Source organism: Bos grunniens, chromosome 21 (assembly GCF_055505025.1).
Source record: "Bos grunniens cultivar Pamir isolate PY7600 chromosome 21, Bosgru_T2T1.0, whole genome shotgun sequence".
Lineage (NCBI taxonomy): Eukaryota > Metazoa > Chordata > Mammalia > Artiodactyla > Bovidae > Bos > Bos grunniens.
Window position 1 is genome coordinate 1,530,685 of NC_141185.1, and position 16,545 is coordinate 1,547,229.

General features: G+C 51.6%; 1 long non-coding RNA gene across 1 annotated transcript; it reads right to left on the reverse strand.

The window, feature by feature from the left end:
* Positions 1 to 9,167: 9,167 nt before the first annotated feature.
* LOC147348869 (uncharacterized) lies at positions 9,168 to 10,931 on the reverse strand. Its single transcript, XR_015150245.1, has 2 exons — positions 10,766 to 10,931; positions 9,168 to 9,984 (listed from the first exon to the last, which is right to left on the reverse strand). It is a non-coding gene; the product is annotated as an uncharacterized LOC147348869 (long non-coding RNA).
* Between the last annotated feature and the right edge of the window lie 5,614 nt (positions 10,932 to 16,545).

The following is a 16,545-nucleotide window of genomic DNA, read 5'->3' on the forward strand; positions in this document are numbered from 1 at the left end:
TGGAGCTTACTGATATTTTAAGACCCCATCTAGGACCAGTTTCTGTGACTGTTCCATGAGTGCCTGAGAAGGGTCTCCCTAGGCCTATGGCAGGTGTGTGTGTGCCTGTGTGTGTACGTGTGTGCATGTGTGTGCATGTGTGTGTGTATGTATGTGTATATGCATGTATGTGTGTCCGTATATGGCATGTGTTTATGCGTGTATGTATGTGTGTCTGTATATGTGTGCGTGTGTATGTATGTATGTGCAGGTATGTGTGTGCGTGTGCGTGTGTATATTTGTGTGTGTGTGTGCATGTGAGTGAGTGTGTGTCTGTATATGTGCATGTGTGTTTATGTGTGTGTCTATGTGTATGTATGTGTGCACAGGTGTGTGTCTGCCTGTGTGTGCGTGTCTGCATGTGTATGTGTGTGCATGTGTGTATGTGTGTGTCTGGGTCTGCATGTGTCTCTGTGTGTTCATGTGTGCATGTGTGTGTGTGTGGATGTGAGACCTGTCCACAAGCCCTGCCCTGTGGGGCGGATGTGAAGCCGTCTGTCTCCTGTGGAGGAGTGTGTGCATGTGTGTGTCTCTGTGTGCCTCGGTGTATCTCCTGGTTAGAGTCACGCGTTCTTCTTTCCTTGTCCTCGTGTCCATCTGGTCCTGCGAGGATGTGTGAGGTCGAGTCCTCCTTGTGTCTGCATGACTCCTTGGCTCCCTGAGTTTCTCCTTCAGTCAGCTGGCTACGGTGTTACTTCCTGTGTGATGGCCCCGGCTTGTTTGGAGCTGCGTCTTCTTGCGTTAAAGGCCTTCGTCACGTGTAATGCTTTCTGCTCTGACGCTCACTTTGTCCGCCTCTTTCCTCACAGTGTCCGTGTGTCCATCACACCTTTTTAGGTGGGTCCCTCCTGTAGCGTATTGAGCAGGCTCGTGAACCAAATTGAGTATTTTTCTTTAATGGATGCACGGAACCCGTTAACGCTTATTGCTGTGACTTGCAAGTTTGGTGTTGGCCGTCGCAGTCTGTAACTGTGTGCGTATCATCATGTTTGCATTTGATGTGGGTTCTCTGCTCTTTTTGCTGTTGTTTTTGTGTGGCTTTGTGCTTTTGTTACTGTGATGCCCTCCGTGCTCGTACTTGCTGAGTGCCTGTGGTTTCCTGTTTTCTTATTTACGCCCTCACTGTTGGCTTGTCAGTTTCTGGTGATAACTCCCGCCCCTTGCTGTCTGTGCAGCGCAGACGAACACGTTCTCTTTTCCTCTCTCCTACGAAGGCCTGCTTCTAAGCGTGGCCTTATTCCTATCATGACACACACATAGTATTACTGAACTAATGTTCCACCCCCCTCCCCTCCACCACATTGGTCCAGCTGAAGTCTTCTGAGTCATCCTTTGGGTTGGATGAAGTTAATCATCTGGAAGTTTCCTCAAAAAGGGCTCCTGGTTCAGCATTTCCTAAGTTCTAATATGTTTGAAACCGTTTCCTATGGCCTTGATACTTGGAGGACACCTTGACTGGATATGGATACACTTTTGTATCTAAACTTATTTATCTCATGCTGAGCGTAAGTAGGCATGGGATCCTGAACAGCTAAGCATGAGATCTCTGGGTTAGAGGAAGGCCTTGGGTTTGCTTGCAGAATATCTCCGCATCTGCTCCCAGTCACGGGTCCCCATTAGGGGCAGCAGATGAGAGTAGCATGGACCCTGTCATGCAGAAGGAGATTTGCCCGCTGGAGACAGACCCAAAATTATGAATCCTGCGGCTCATATATGAACCACTATACAGATTACTCGCTCCCCAGCCTGGTGCTCACCTCCCCAGGAGCCCGGGAGAAGAAGCTTCTCTTTCTAATGCAGAGAACAGAAGGGACCGGCCCTCGTTTACCACCTTGGGGATGTAATGGGATAGCTCTCAGTTTTATCCCATTTTGAAGTGTAAAGACGTGGCAAAGGGAGAGAGACCTGGATCCTCTCCCCCGGGTACGTCACTGTCTGAACCTTCAAGGCTGGTCTGCCCCCCTGGCAGCTGTAACCCAAGTCACCCACACTTTCGGCTCCGAAATCCACAGCATTGCAGAAACAAGAAGTGTTTTCTCTACAGATGCAGACTCCTTGGTTCAGACTTTGGTGTTTTGGGAAGATTGCCCCACTGCTGCCTTGCTGTTATTTCTGATGCCAGGAGAGCTCTTTCGCTCTTCTGAGTCGTCTTGGGTTGTTCCTGGAAGTGTGGGTGTTTCTTCAGGAAGCGTCTCAGAGTTGATCATTGCAGGTCAGTCCTCCCCAGTATCCTCGGGGATGGACTTTCACCGTATGACTCTGGGCTCTACTTCTGGACCCTTTTCCTGGGCTGTGGTTGTGAATACTGTTCCTGCCCGTCTCCGTCCTTAGAGGCTGCACTTGCGCCTTGGAATCCCTTCTTTGCTGGTGCTTCTCACCCCCTCTTTCTCCCTGGCATCCTTTCGCTTCCTGCGTGATCTAGTTTTCAGGCTCCTGGTTGCCTGCCCCCTTTCCCTGATGCCTTTATTCAGTCTGTTCTTTCTTGAGTGTCTTGACTTTGATCTTTACTTCATGGTTGATTTTCCCTGTTCCTTCTTTTTCTCTTCTGATCTCCACCAACCTTTTCACTTCTTTTTTTTTTTTCAACCTTTTCACTTCTTCCCACTTTTGTCTGTGTTTTTATTTTTTATTTTTATTTATTTTTTTTATCTGTGTTTTTAGAGTTTGAATTTCTGACTCAAGATGCTTTCTGTATCCCTCGATGCTTTTTTGAGTATGAGGTTCGTGACACTGTACAGGAGACAGGGATCAAGACCATTCCCATAGAAAAGAAATGCAAAAAAGCAAAATGGCTGTTTGGGGAGGCCTTACAAATAGCTGTGAAAAGAAGAGAAGCAAAAAGCAAAGGAGAAAAGGAAAGATATGAGCATCTGAATGCAGAGTTCCAAAGAATAGCAAGAAGAGATAAGAAAGCCTTCCTCAGCAATCAGTGCAAAGAAATAGAGGAAAACAACAGAATGGGAAAGACTAGAGATCTCTTCAAGAAAATCAGAGATACCAAAGGAACATTTCATGCAAAGAGGAGCTCGATAAAGGACAGAAATGGTATGGACCTAACAGAGGCAGAAGATATTAAGAAGAGGTGGCAAGAATACACAGAAGAACTGTACAAAAAAGATCTTCACGACCCAGATAATCATGATGGTGTGATCACTGACCTAGAGCCAGACATCCTGGAATGTGAAGTCAAGTGGGCCTTAAAAAGCATCACTACAAACAAAGCTAGTGGAGGTGATGGAATTCCAGTTGAGCTATTTCAAATCCTGAAAGATGATGCTGTGAAAGTGCTGTACTCAATATGTCAGCAAATTTGGAAAACTCAGCAGTGGCCACAGGACTGGAAAAGGGCAGTTTTCATTCCAGTCCCAAAGAAAGGCAATGCCAAAGAATGCTCAAACAACCGCACAATTGCAATCATCTCACACACTACTAAAGTAATGCTCAAAATTCTCCAAGCCAGGCTTCAGCAATTTGTGACCTATGAACTTCCTGATGTTCAAGCTGGTTTTAGAAAAGGCAGAGGAACCAGAGATCAAATTGCCAACATCCGCTGGATCATGGAAAAAGCAAGAGAGTTCCAGAAAAACATGTATTTCTGCTTTATTGACTATGCCAAAGCCTTTGACTGTGTGGATCACAATAAACTGTGGAAAATTCTGAAAGAGATGGGCATACCAGAGGACCTGATCTGCCTCTTGAGAAATCTGTATGCAGGTCAGGAAGCAACAGTTAGAACTGGACATGGAACAACAGACTGGTTCCAAATAGGAAAAGGAGTACGTCAAGGCTGTATATTGTCACCCTGCTTATTTAACTTATATGCAGAGTACATCATGAGAAACGCTGGACTGGAAGAAGCACAAGCTGGAATCAAGATTGCCGGGAGAAATATCAATAACCTCACATATGCAGATGACACCACCCTTATGGCAGAAAGTGAAGAGGAACTAAAAAGCCTCTTGATGAAAGTGAAAGTGGAGAGTAAAAAAGTTGGCTTAAAGCTCAACATTCAGAAAACGAAGATCATGGCATCCGGTCCCACCACTTCATGGGAAATAGATGGGGAAACAGTGGAAACAGTGTCAGACTTTATTTTTCTGGGCTCCAAAATCACTGCAGATGGTGACTGCAGCCATGAAATTAAAAAGACTCTTACTCCTTGGAAGGAAAGTTATGACCAACCTAGATAGCATATTCAAAAGCAGAGACATTACTTTGCCAAGAAAGGTCCGTCTAGTCAAGGCTATGGTTTTTCCAGTGGTCATGTATGGATGTGAGAGTTGGACTGTGAAGAAAGCTGAGTGTAAAAGAATTGATGCTTTTGAACTGTGGTGTTGGAGAAGACTCTTGAGAGTCCCTTGGACTGCAAGGAGATCCAACCAATCCATTCTAAAGGAGATCAGCCCTGGGTATTCTTTGGAAGGAATGATGCTAAAGCTGAAACTCCAGTACTTTGGCCACCTCATGTGAAGAGTTGACTCATTGGAAAAGACTCTGATGCTGGGAGGGATTGGGGGCAGGAGGAGAAGGGGACGACAGAGGATGAGATGGCTGGATGGCATCACTGACTCGATGGACATGAGTCTGAGTGAATTCTGGGAGTTGGTGATGTACTGGCGTGCTGCGATTCATGGGGTCGCAAAGAGTCGGACACGACTGAGCGACTGAACTGAAGTAAAGAACCCTGCTTCTTACAGGAGAAGCAAGATACTGGAGCTTGCTCTCTGAGTCGGGAAGATCCCCTGGAGGAGGAAGTAGCAACCCACTCCAGTATTCTTGCCTGGAGAATCCCCATGGACGGAGGAGCCTGGCGGGCTACAGTCCATGGGGTTGCAGAGAGTTGGACACGACTGAGCGACTAAGCATGCATGCGATTCAGTTTGGAGTATTGCCTCGCAGTATTTTAATGCTTCATGTTTTTTCCCAGGAAGTTTTTATTTTTTTGTTTGAATCAGCCAAATTGTGTCAATGTTCATGGTATGATTTTTGTAATAAGGTGGCTCAGATGGTAAAGAATCTGCCTGCAACGCAGGAGACCTGTGTTCGATCCCTGGGTCTGGAAGATCTGCTGGAGAAGGAAATGGCTACCCACTTCAGTACTCTTGACTGGAAAATTCCACGGACAGAGGAGCCTGGCAGGCTACAGTCCATGGGGTGACAAAGAGTCGGACACGCCTGAGCGACTAACACTTTCACTTTCACTTCAGAATAGAGGTAATTTTGATCTGTTCATTTTGTGGATTTGGAGTGGGAGTGTTGACAAGATTTCTGGTTCAGTGGCCCCTCTTGCATCTGTGCAGCAAACAGCAAAGTCCGGGTTCCTGAACAGATTTATTTCTGGTGGTGCTGGGAGGGGGACAGGTCCCCTGAACTTTGCTTCAGCCTTTCCAAGGGGACCTGGAACCTCCGTGTTGTACTCCTTTCTGCCTTTGCCACGTGACTCCTACAGGGCAGGTCTTCCTGCTGTTTTGCTTCTCCTGACGCGTTGCTTCTCAAAGATCCCACTTTACACGGGCGTCTCGGCAGTCGGTGCCCTGATGCGTGGCATGCGTGTTGTTGTGCAGGCACGTGGGGCCGCCCGCTGCCCTGTTGCCGGGGGTTCTGTTCTGCGCCAGCTGTTCGGCCAGCCCTCGTCTGCACCCGCCTGCCCCCCGTCGTCCTGGACTGCTCTCACTGCTGCAGAGCAGGGGCAGCCTGCCTGCTGGCGTCTCGTCCTCTCTCCTTTCTTGTGCACTTACAGTTGTTTTGAAGTCGAGGCAGTCTCGTCTTCCAGTCGTGCCGAGGGCGCGGTTTCCGTCCGGTCGTGTTTGTTCTTGCTCTTCGTTGTTTCTGGCGGCTCTGCAGGGGATGCAGACCCAGGCCGCTTCCATCCTCTTTGGTTCCCCAAGTCCTATTCCGGGAGCTTTAGGGCACATCTCTTATGTGAGTGATTTAAAGATCCCATTCATGTGCTTAAGACTCAGTGGGTTTTATTTTCTAATGTTTTGTCTTGTTTGAAACTTTCTTTCTGCTGGCTTGTGGGCCTTCTCTTACTGGCTTTCAGAAGGTCTTTATGTATTCGGAGCAGTGTGACATGTCTGCATGACTTCCCCCAGGTTCTTAGGTTTCCTGTTGATTTTGCTGATGGAGAGATGTTGGCAGCGCTGAGTGCAGGGCGAGCTGTTAGGCCTTGACTTTCACTTGGGGATAGGAGGTTTGAGAGCAGGACCTGCATGTATGGAGGAAGGAGGCAGGATTCAGGGAGGAGGATCCCGGGGCAGAGTGCTGAGGAGGAAGGGGAAGGAGGCGGCAGAGAGGGGCCCACGGACTGAAGAGGAAGAAGACAGGAGAGTGTGCGGTGGGGGTCCGGCTGGAGTGGTGACAAATGGGGATGTGAGGGCACTATCTGCACGGCCAAGCAGAGTGGGAGACTATTTGCATAAATATTGTTTGCAAAAAGCAATTAACGGTTCATTTACATGCAGCGAACCAGCAATTTGCACTTTTTTTTTCAGGAACAATTTCTTTGCTTCTGTGCACAAATTCGATGCATTGCAATTGGCCTTTGATTGTGGGGCATGGCAGTTTTTTATGTTTGGTTCTTCTCTTGGTTTCCTGGGCTATAAACATTTTCTTTTTAAAAAGGAAGTGCCAAATAAAGGGCGGAAGTTCTCCAAACTTGTGCTCCCTGCACTGGTCCCTCTACCCTCTCCTGCACCCTGTCTCATCCCCCCAACCCCCGGATGTTCTCCACCTGGACACTGTTTCCACGTTCTGTCTGTGGCCGCAGCCTTCTCACAACAGTGAGTGGGGACATCTGCTCTGTGGGTGTCAGACAAAGCCGTCCCTGGGTGTGGGACAACCTAGAAATCAGACATGCTTTTGCTCAGGGCACGGAAAGGGCCCTCAGTTCCATAAGGGCTTGCCCCCACCCTACGCAAGCCGTTTCCTTGATGTCTTCTGAAGGGGATGCTTGTGTGTAAATGAAGCTTTCTCACCTGGGCCCTGATTGGCTGCACTTGCCCCCTGCCCCGCCCCCCCCCAACCTGGGGTCAACCTCAGTGATCAAGGGTCTGTCTAAACTAGGATCAGCGACTGTGGGATCTTGGTTTTAAAAGGCAGGGCATGTCCGGGTGTCTGGTGGCTCTGGGAGGGGTATGGAGCACTCAAGCCCGGTCTGGACCCAATAACCTCCACCAGCAATGATCTACCCTTCCGCTCTTACTGGAGATTGAAGACTCAGCCTTTAGCCTTCCTTTTGTAAAAGAGAAAAAAAAAAAATAACCTGGACAAGGAAGACTTTATTGAAGACTATTGCAATCGAAGAGAGAGACTGGGCTCAACTCTGAAAACACAGGGACAGGCGGGCAGGGTGAGGGAACGGATGGAAGGTTAGAGGGACGCGGCACGTATCCCAGGTGGGAGACGTGGAGCTCGGCTGGGTATTGGGAGTTGGGGATTCTTTTTATTTGTTTGCTTGGCTGTTGTTTGGTCACCATGCTGTGTCCCACTCTCTGCAACACCATGGACTGTAGCATGCCAGGCTTCCCTGTCCTTCACCATCTCCCGGAGTGTGTTCCGATTTACGCCCATTGGGTTTGGCTGTGCTGGGTCTTAGTTCTGGCATGTGGGGTCTAGTTCCCTGACCAGATGTGGGACCTGGGCCCTCTGCATTGGGAGCGCAAAGTCTTAGCCACTGCGCCACCAGGGAAGTCCTGGGGGAGGTGGATTCTTGATGAGCTGGGCTCAGCCGGCCAAGGACAGGCTGATTTGTGAAGAGTGCGCAGAGGTGACTGAGGTTCGGTCTCGAGAGGCTGAGTCGCCCCCAAGGGTGTGGCAGGTGACCCAGCAGGGGCCTCATGGGAGAAGCCGCAGCTAAGGTGAGCTCACCGTCACACATTGCCCAGTTTCCAAGGGATGTGAGCCTCCACGAGAACAAAAGTCAGTGGAGCCAGTGGAGAGGGTCTGAAACGCAGGACTGGAGTCCTGGGAAGTGAGACGGAGGGTGTGTCGGAGAAACTGAGAGGCCTGGGATTTAAATAGTCATTAGGAACAAACCAAACGTGTCTGTGGCTGGGCTGCGTGAAGACTGGAGATGCCGTGGGGCAGCCAGGGGGCTGGGGCGGGAGCTGAAGCTTCTACTAAAATGGAGGCGAAGGGACAGAGCACCCAGGACGAGCTGAGACGGGGCCTGCAGATCTGAGAGCCCCGGCATCCATCTTCTGGGGTTCCGAGAGACAGTCGGGGGTAAACTAACCTCGCCAGGAGAGACCACCAGGTGCTGAGCAGGATCAATGCAGACAACTCCCCCACCCCACACACACCAAATCCGCAGTGCAAAACGATGATACAGAGAAGATCCTAAAGTCTTCCAAGTTGGGTGAGGAGGAGGCAGGGGATGTTACTGAAAAAGAGCAGGGATCAGACTGACACCTGGCTTCTCCATGTTGGAAGTGACAAGACAGAAAAGTCTTCCCTGTTCTGAGAGGAAATGCCTGGATAGTCCATTATTTATGTGTAAGAAAGACATTTGGCTCCCAGCACCCACCTTTCTGAAAGAACTGCAGGAAGAAAGGAAACGCGGATGCTGGCGATGGTTATTGTTGGAATTCTGCCAAGTGCTGCCCACAGATGACCTAATTTGAGTCTCGGGGTGAGGCTGTGGGTCAGGTGCTGCTGTTCACATTTCACAGGTGAGGATGAAGTTGCAATAAAAAAAAAGGTAGTACATTGTGAAGCTCAAATAAATAGGTATCACCTGTAAGTGAAGTGAAGTCGCTCAGTCGTGTCCGACTCTTCGAGACCCCATGGACTGTAGCCCACCAGGCTCCTCCGTCCATGGGGTTTTTCAGGCAAGAGTACTGGAGTGGGGTGCCATGTTAACAATCTGAAGCTAAAATTTCGTGTGGGGTCAACAGGGGAGGCTTGGGGGAGATGTGAGACATGGAGACAGATACAGGTCCACTGCGAGCCTTGCCTTGTTCTGAGGGCATCTAGGCCCAGGCCGCTGCCAGAAAAGCGTAAGTTTAAGTCTACAGGCAATCAGGAGAAGATTGGAAATGGAATGTAAATATTTCAAAGCAGTTAAGGAAACAATGGAATGAGAAAAACTTTTTCTGTAAAATAAGATAAGAAAGGGGGAAAGCAAATAAAATAGAAAATATGAAGTAAGATTTTATTTTATCACAAATCACAATAAATGTCAATGGGTTAAGTACATGTGTTAAAAGATTAGGACTTTCAGGTGGAATTAGAACAAATAAAAAAGGCTGAAAAAAAAACCAACCCTATCAAAAATACCAAAAAATGTAAGTAATGCAGTATATATTATAGAAAACAAAATTCAGGGCAAAATATTTAAGAGGGACAAAGGAGGGTATTTCTAATTGGCAAATAGAAAAGCTCACAAAGAACACAGGAAAGCCATAAACTGCAGTACAGTGAGACATGTACAAAGCAAAAAGGAATTTGTAAACCCAGAATCCTGGTGGGAGGCCTTCCCCTCCAGCTGTGTGTCCCCCTCCCACCACCAGCCCCCCACCCCTGTTTCCCCAGGCCAGAGGAGGTGGTGAGGCCTGATGGGGCATTCCTTCCGGAGCCTTCCATCTGTGAGTCCCTGACGCTGAAGAGCTCGCAGTGTCTCTGCCTCTCTCCCTCAGGCCCCTCCCAGATCTCCTGGATCCTTCTGGGCCCTCGTCAGGTCAGCCTCTTCCTCTGGCTCAGCGTGGCCGACGGCTTGAGCACCTGTGCTACCTGCGTCTCACAGAGGTAGAAGTCAGTCCCCCATCCTCCGTGTCTGGGGGCTCCGGAGGGGGAACCGGTGCTTGACTCAGGGCCAGTATGGAGCAGGTGCCCAGACACAGTCCATGGAGGAGAACAGCTCACGGATGTCGTCCTGAGAACAGCTCTGGGTCGTGGCCCTGTCCCCGCACACGCCTGGCCTGTGGTGTGAGATATTAGCCCAGCCTGTAGATAAAGACGCAAAGGTTCAGGGAGGCAAGGTTTGCAGCCGATTGGCCACAGGCCTGGGAGGAGGCCAGGAGGAGGCCGGGCACTCCTCTCCACTCCGCTCCGCAGACAGTCTTGCCTCAAGGACGCTGGGGGAGCTGCCAGCCACCAGCAGACCCTGAGAGCAGCCTCCGCATCTGACTCCGGGGTGACTGCCTTGAAGTCGCAGTGTTCCTTCAGACCCCAGCAGCACCAGGCGCCTGTGGGCCAGAAGGGGCAGACAGACGTGGGCCCGGGCCGCCTGCAGGCTCCGTCCCCCCCGAGGCTGCGGCCTGGCCTGCTGCCTCCTGCTCTGGGCACACCCGTCTCACGTGTGCGCCAGATAAACAGCCAGACTCTGCTGTGCAGAAGGCACAACAGTGCACACATTACTTTGCAATTTGCTTTTCAAATTTTGCTCTGTGATGGTTCATCCTTCAAGCCGAAGCCCGGAGCCCTGGCTTCTTCTGTCTCATGTGTACATTTTTCCATCGAGAGGAGGCACGGGAGTGTATTCAGCCTGGCCCTTGTTAGTAAACATTCTGCTTGTTTCTGCGTTTGGGAGGCACAGAGCGTTGTGATAAACATTCATGGACATATGTCCTTACAAGAGGAAGAGCCGGGGGGGTGGTTCTGAGAGGACGGAGCAGAGGCAGCTTCTCAGATGTGCCCCCAGCCCCCAGCCCCAGCTGCTCTCCCTCTGCAGCGGGAACCCCGCCTCCTGGCCTGGACACACCTGCCCCCCACGTCCACTACTGACCTTTTGCATTTGGAGTGACTTCCGTTTTGCTTTGCGTCTCCTCACTGCCCGAGTGCAGGCACCGTTCTGTATCCAGGCTTATGTTTCCACTTGCATGAACCCTCCGTTTATCCTTCATCTCCTCAGTCTGCGGGAGCTCTTTGTACAGGCGGGGAATTAAACCTCCTGATTACATGGGCTGTGCGCGTTTTCTGTTGCAAATGGAGAGACAGCTGTGCAAGTTACAGGCCCCGGTGTTTGTCTTTAGACTCAGCACTCATATATTTTAAACACACAAATGTAACATTTTTATATTTTAATATGTAATATACTCATGTAATAGGCTTCCTTGTACCAGACAGTAAAGAATCTGCTTGTGAAGCAGAATCCCATGGACAGAGGAGCCTGGTGGGCTACAGTCCATAGGGTCATACAGAGTCAGACACGACTGGGGCAACTAACACACACACACACACTAATGTAGTATTTAAAAAATTGCTAATGTATTTTACTTTGCCACAGAGGATTTAACATTTGTCTAATGGCTGAACCGTTCTCTTTTTTTGTGACTGGACTTCCTGTCTTGGCTGAAGGTGTCACCCTTATCTGGAATTATGCAAATAGTCTTATATTTTTTTCTTATTGGATGTTTTTTTTTAGTTTTGCATTCTGGTCCTTTAAAACAGACTAAGTTTATCCTTGTATTGGGATGAGGCAAGGGTTCAGCGTGCTTTCCTCCCCACCTCTGATGGGCTATGGCAACCCCGCTGTGCAGTGGGCCCCGCCCCCCGCCGGCCCCACTGGATGGATGGGCCAGTCTTTCCTCTGCGGGTTCCTGCGCTTGGACCGTGTCTGGCCCTCTAGCCCGTTCCCCTGGGTGGTTCTACACCTGTTTCATGGCAATACTTAACACTTTGCAGAACGTTCTGACAATCACGGAAAATCCGTTCTTTATAACTAAACTTTAAAGTAAAAAAATAGGAGTTGGGTTGGAGTGGCAACACCCTGCAGGTTTCTCTGGGAAGGACTGGCCTTCAGTGGCGGGAGGATGGCTCACCCAAAGCTTGGTGCTTCCCTCGGGGCCTCCAGCCTCGCTTTCTGTCCTTCCGTGGCGCGGATGTCCCTTTGTCTCAGCCATGTGCCCCCTCCAGTCTCCTCGTGGTCGGGGACTTTGCGGCCGGTGTTCCATTCCCAGCGGTCAGCTGGTTCCTGGGGGGCTGGGATGGGCCACACGGAGGCCCCGCAGGACCGAGGTCACCTGCCTGTGACCACCAGCCGCCTCCCCGTACGCCAGTTTGGGGCAGCTGAAGACGGGGGCCAGCTCCTCCAGTGCCTCCCGGGGTGGAGTCCATGTCCACTGACCGGCCAGTCTGGGGGTGAAAGGTCCAGCCCCGGCTCCAGTCTGGGACCCTTCTCGGGGGGCCGCCGCGGTGGGGTCAGCCGGCTCGCGTTGCCTCTGAGTCACTGAGTGACGTCTCCAGGCCTCGTCCTGCTGCTCCTGTTCACTCACGGCTGCTTTCCCAGGAGGCCCCTCGCCCGCTCCACAAAGCACAAAGCCCCGCGTCTATTTCCCGCCCATGAGGTCCCAGGAGTCAGTTGCAGACACGGGATGGAGGTGGGACCGGAGGCCTCGGCGCCGCTGCTGGTGGCAAGGTCGTGCTGGGACGCCGCAGCCCCGGTGCCTGGGGTGCGACACTGGCCGGGGCGCCGTGGTTGCTGTGCCCCATGCTGGGCGCTTGGTGGCAGGAACGGGGTCACAGCAGCACCGCGGGATCAGACGGCTGCTGCCGCCGCAGGAGAAGGCTGCCCAGCAGCTGAGCCACCTGCGGTCTGGCCGAAGGCCAGCGTGAGAGTCCGTGATGAGGGCGGAAACTGTGGGGGACCAGACCCAGGGCTTGGCTTCAAGGAGGTGGGGTTCTTGACCTCGGCAGGCCTGCCCCGCGGCCCCCGAGCTCTCTGGCGGAGCTGCTTCAGAAGCTGGGCTCAGTCCCCCGGCTGCCCTGAGCACTGCCCTCTCCCTGTGCCTGGCGAGGGGTCACCTCTGCCTGGGACCGCTGCTCCCTGTGACTGGTCAGTCCTGGTGGCCAGGGGAGGCCCGGGCCCCAGGGGCAGCTGAGGCCACCCTGGGAGCCCATCCTGGTCTGTCCTGACCTTCCCCCTGTGGGTCACCGAGCCCTTCCCCGTCCCCCAGGGTCTGCTTCCCGGGGAGCCTCCTGGGACAAACACTCGGGAGCCCCGGCTCCCCCGGTTCTCTTGAGCCCCGGGGCCCACGGAGGATGACAGCAGACTTCCACAAACACGACCACGTAGAAATCTGAACCTCAGCTCCGCCTGGATGCGGTGTCTCTGCTGGAGCAGAGTAACGGACCCGCGGCCCTCGGCACCCAGCCACTCGTGTGGCCGATATGTTCCTTTCCACCCTGCGGCGACAGCTCGCCTTTGCGTGGGAGGAACAGCAGTGCTCGTTAGGGTCTTGCTCCAGGGCTGTTAGCTCTCCTGTCTTCTGTCATTGCATCGCCGAAGGGCCTGAACCGTCTGGATAGACTTCACACGCTCGAGAGGTCCACTGTGACCGTGATCATCCGACGGAAGGAGCTGGCGGGGTGGGCGTGCAAGGCCTCGGGGAGGTGCCGGAGCCGTGCAGGACTCAGGGCCTGCCACGCTGGCATGCGTGTAGGGTCCCGTGGTCTACGGCATGCCGGGGCGCCCTCTGTGAGTCCAGAACAGACCACCCAGTCCAGCACCTGCTGCCACTGAAGAGGAGGAAGGACTAGGCTCAGAGGCCTCTTTGAACCTGAAGCTCACACATGGGGGCCCTGTTCCAACTCATTTATTGAGTCCTGTGGAAGGAAGGCTGCCAGCTTTGGCTGCTCCCAGAGCAGGAGAGAGCCCACAGAAATTCTGAGCTGGGATGTGGGCAGCCCTGTGCTCGGGCCATACTAACGGGCTGGTGTCGTGCCTCGTGTCAGAGGTGTTTATGTGGGAATCGTGCCTCGTGTCAGAGGTATTTATGTGGGAATCGTGCCTCGTGTCAGAGGTGTTTATGTGGGAATGGATGCTGCGTGGGGTCACCAGTGCAGACGCTCAGGTTTGGAACAAGGGCCTGCCATCCAAATGGGCGAGCTGATCACTGTTTATGCAACAGCTCCGGACCAGCCACTGGCCCTGGTGGAGACAGAGGGCCTGACATGGGGCCTCAGCTGACCACGTGGCCAGGCCCGCCCCGCACGGGCTGCCTCACAAGGTCAGCGGCAGTCCGCCTGAACATGGAAGTGCTGCTGCTGCTGCTGAGTCGCTTCAGTCGTGTCCGACTCCGTGCGACCCCATAGACGGCAGCCCGCCAGGCTCCGCCATCCCTGGGATTCTCCAGGCAAGAACGCTGGAGTGGGGTGCCATTTCCTTCTCTGGAACATAGAAGCAGCTCACTTCAATTGGGAGGGGTTGCAGTGAAAGTCACAGGTGAGCTGTACGGGCGGGGTTCTGTTGGCATCTACCTGGGAAAACTCAGGAGAGGAGGGTGTGTGGCCCAAACGCTCTCCGCCTGTGAGTCCGGGCCTGGCCACGAGAGAAGGGAAAACTCCACAGCGGGTTAGAGCTTTCGAGAAGCCCGGGGTTGCTGTGCAGCACTTGGGTAGGGGCTGCTCAAGGTGGGGACCAGGCGCATGCTGTGGTCTGGGGTGCACACCCACTTCAGGACAGGCGGACCTGCTGAGGGACCACAGCCTAAGGGACTCTCTCTAGAAATTGCCCTCTGCCTCGGGAAGCTGCCTCGCCTGAGACAATTCGTGCTGCCACATCCCTTGGCGTGGCCCCCGGGCCTCAGCTTGGGACATGTCCACCGACGCTCAGAGCCTCCTGAGGGACTGGCCAAGGCCTCGCTGTGGCTGCTCCCAGGCCGACAGCCGCTCTGCCCAGTTCTGCTGCCTCACTTCTTCACGCATGCCGCCGCGTGTGGGTTTCAGTCTTCAGCGTCTGTTTCCCAGGGAAGCAGACCTAAGCTTCTGATTTAGAGGATGGTGGCTATTGAGTTTTGTATGTTTGTCTCCTGTCTGTCCATTCATCTCACAAAATACTCTCGTAAATTCTAGTGTTCTCTTAGCAGAGTATCTGGAGTGTTGTAGGTATCCAGTCATGTGTGCAGGCATGCTAACTCGCTTCAGTCGTGTCTGACTCTTTTGTGACCCCATGGACTGTAGCCTGCCAGGCTTTTGTGTGTCCATGGGATTCTCCACACAAGAATCCTGGAGTGGGTTGCCATGCCCTCCTCCCGGGGATCTTCTTTACCCAGGGATGGAATCTGGGTCTCTTGGGTCTCCTGCCCTGGGAGGGGGGCTCTTTCCCACTAGTGCCACCTGGGAAGCCTCATATGGTCGTATTCTCCAATGAATATAATTTTGTCTGTTTCCATAGATATCTAGCTCATTCTTTTCTCTGACTTGTTTAATTGGGTAGACTTGCCAAACAAATTGTAGTAGGTGTGAGAGTGCAACTTCCCATCTTGTTTCTGGTTTGAATGGGTGCAGATTTTTGATGTTGCTTTTTTATATACACTGTTTCTAAAAATTAGTTAATTGATTGATTAGGTTGTGTTGGGTCTTGGTTGCGATGCCTGGGCTGTTGCTCCGCGGCACGTGGGATCTTAGCGCCCTGATCAGGGATCGAACACGCACACTCTGCATTGCAAGGTGGATTCTTAACTACTGAAGCACCAGAGACGTCCCTTGATGTTGTTTTAAGGTAGTTTTTTTTTTTTTTAAATCATATTCAGGTACTTTTCTTCTTATTACAGACTTTAAAAAAAGGAATGGGTATTCAGTTATATGAATGACTTTGGGTATCCCTGCATAAAAAATTTGCAATGTTCTCCTTTGCTTGTTGATGTAATAAATTATTGATAAATTACCTAAAGCTAACCTGTTCTTACATTTTTAATAACTTCTGCTTGATCACATTTTCTTATTACATTGGATTGTATTCAAGATGCCAACATTTTCTTTGAAATTCTTTATATCAATATTTGTAAATGCAATTTCTCGTTACTTTCTTTCCTTCACTATTCTAAGAGGATTCTGCCATTACTGTAACACTGACTTTTAAAACATGAATTTTGGAGTTTTCCACACTTTCTATAGATTGAAATCATTTTAATGACGAGGGAATTCCATGACTTTTGAGGGGTAAATGGAACCATCTCTAAAAATGCTGGAGTCTTGCACCTTTTACAGTGGCAGATACCGGACTCCCCTGGTGGTCCAGGGGTTAATCCTCTGGCTTCCAGCGCAGGGGACGCAGGTTTGACCCCTGGTTGGGGAGCTCAGATCCCACGTGCCTCTCGGCCAAAAAACCAAAGCATGAAACAGAAGCAATGTTATAACAAATTCGATAAAGACTTTAAAGACGGCAGATATTCCATAATCTTTTCATTTATTCTGCAGCTCTCCCCTTGGGTCACTTGCCTGTCTGTTGCTGTGGTCTTTTTTGTTTTGGCCAAGCTTGTAAAGTGTAAACCTCTTCACATGTGTTTTTTAAAAACAGATGTGTTATTCCAGAGATGTCTCTCTCTTTTTAAACTTTAAGAAATGTATGTACTTGCGTTGGCTGTGCTGGGTCTTCGTTGCCGTGTGTGGCTTTTCTCTGGTTGCAGCGAGCGGGGGCCACCCTCCAGTTGTGGTGCCTTCACTCGTCGGGGAGCTGGGGCTCCAGAGCGCAGGCTCAGTGGCTGTGACGCAGGGGCTTTGTGGCTCTGCGATATGCGGGATCTTCCTGGACCAGGAGGGATTGAACCCACGTCCCCTGCATTG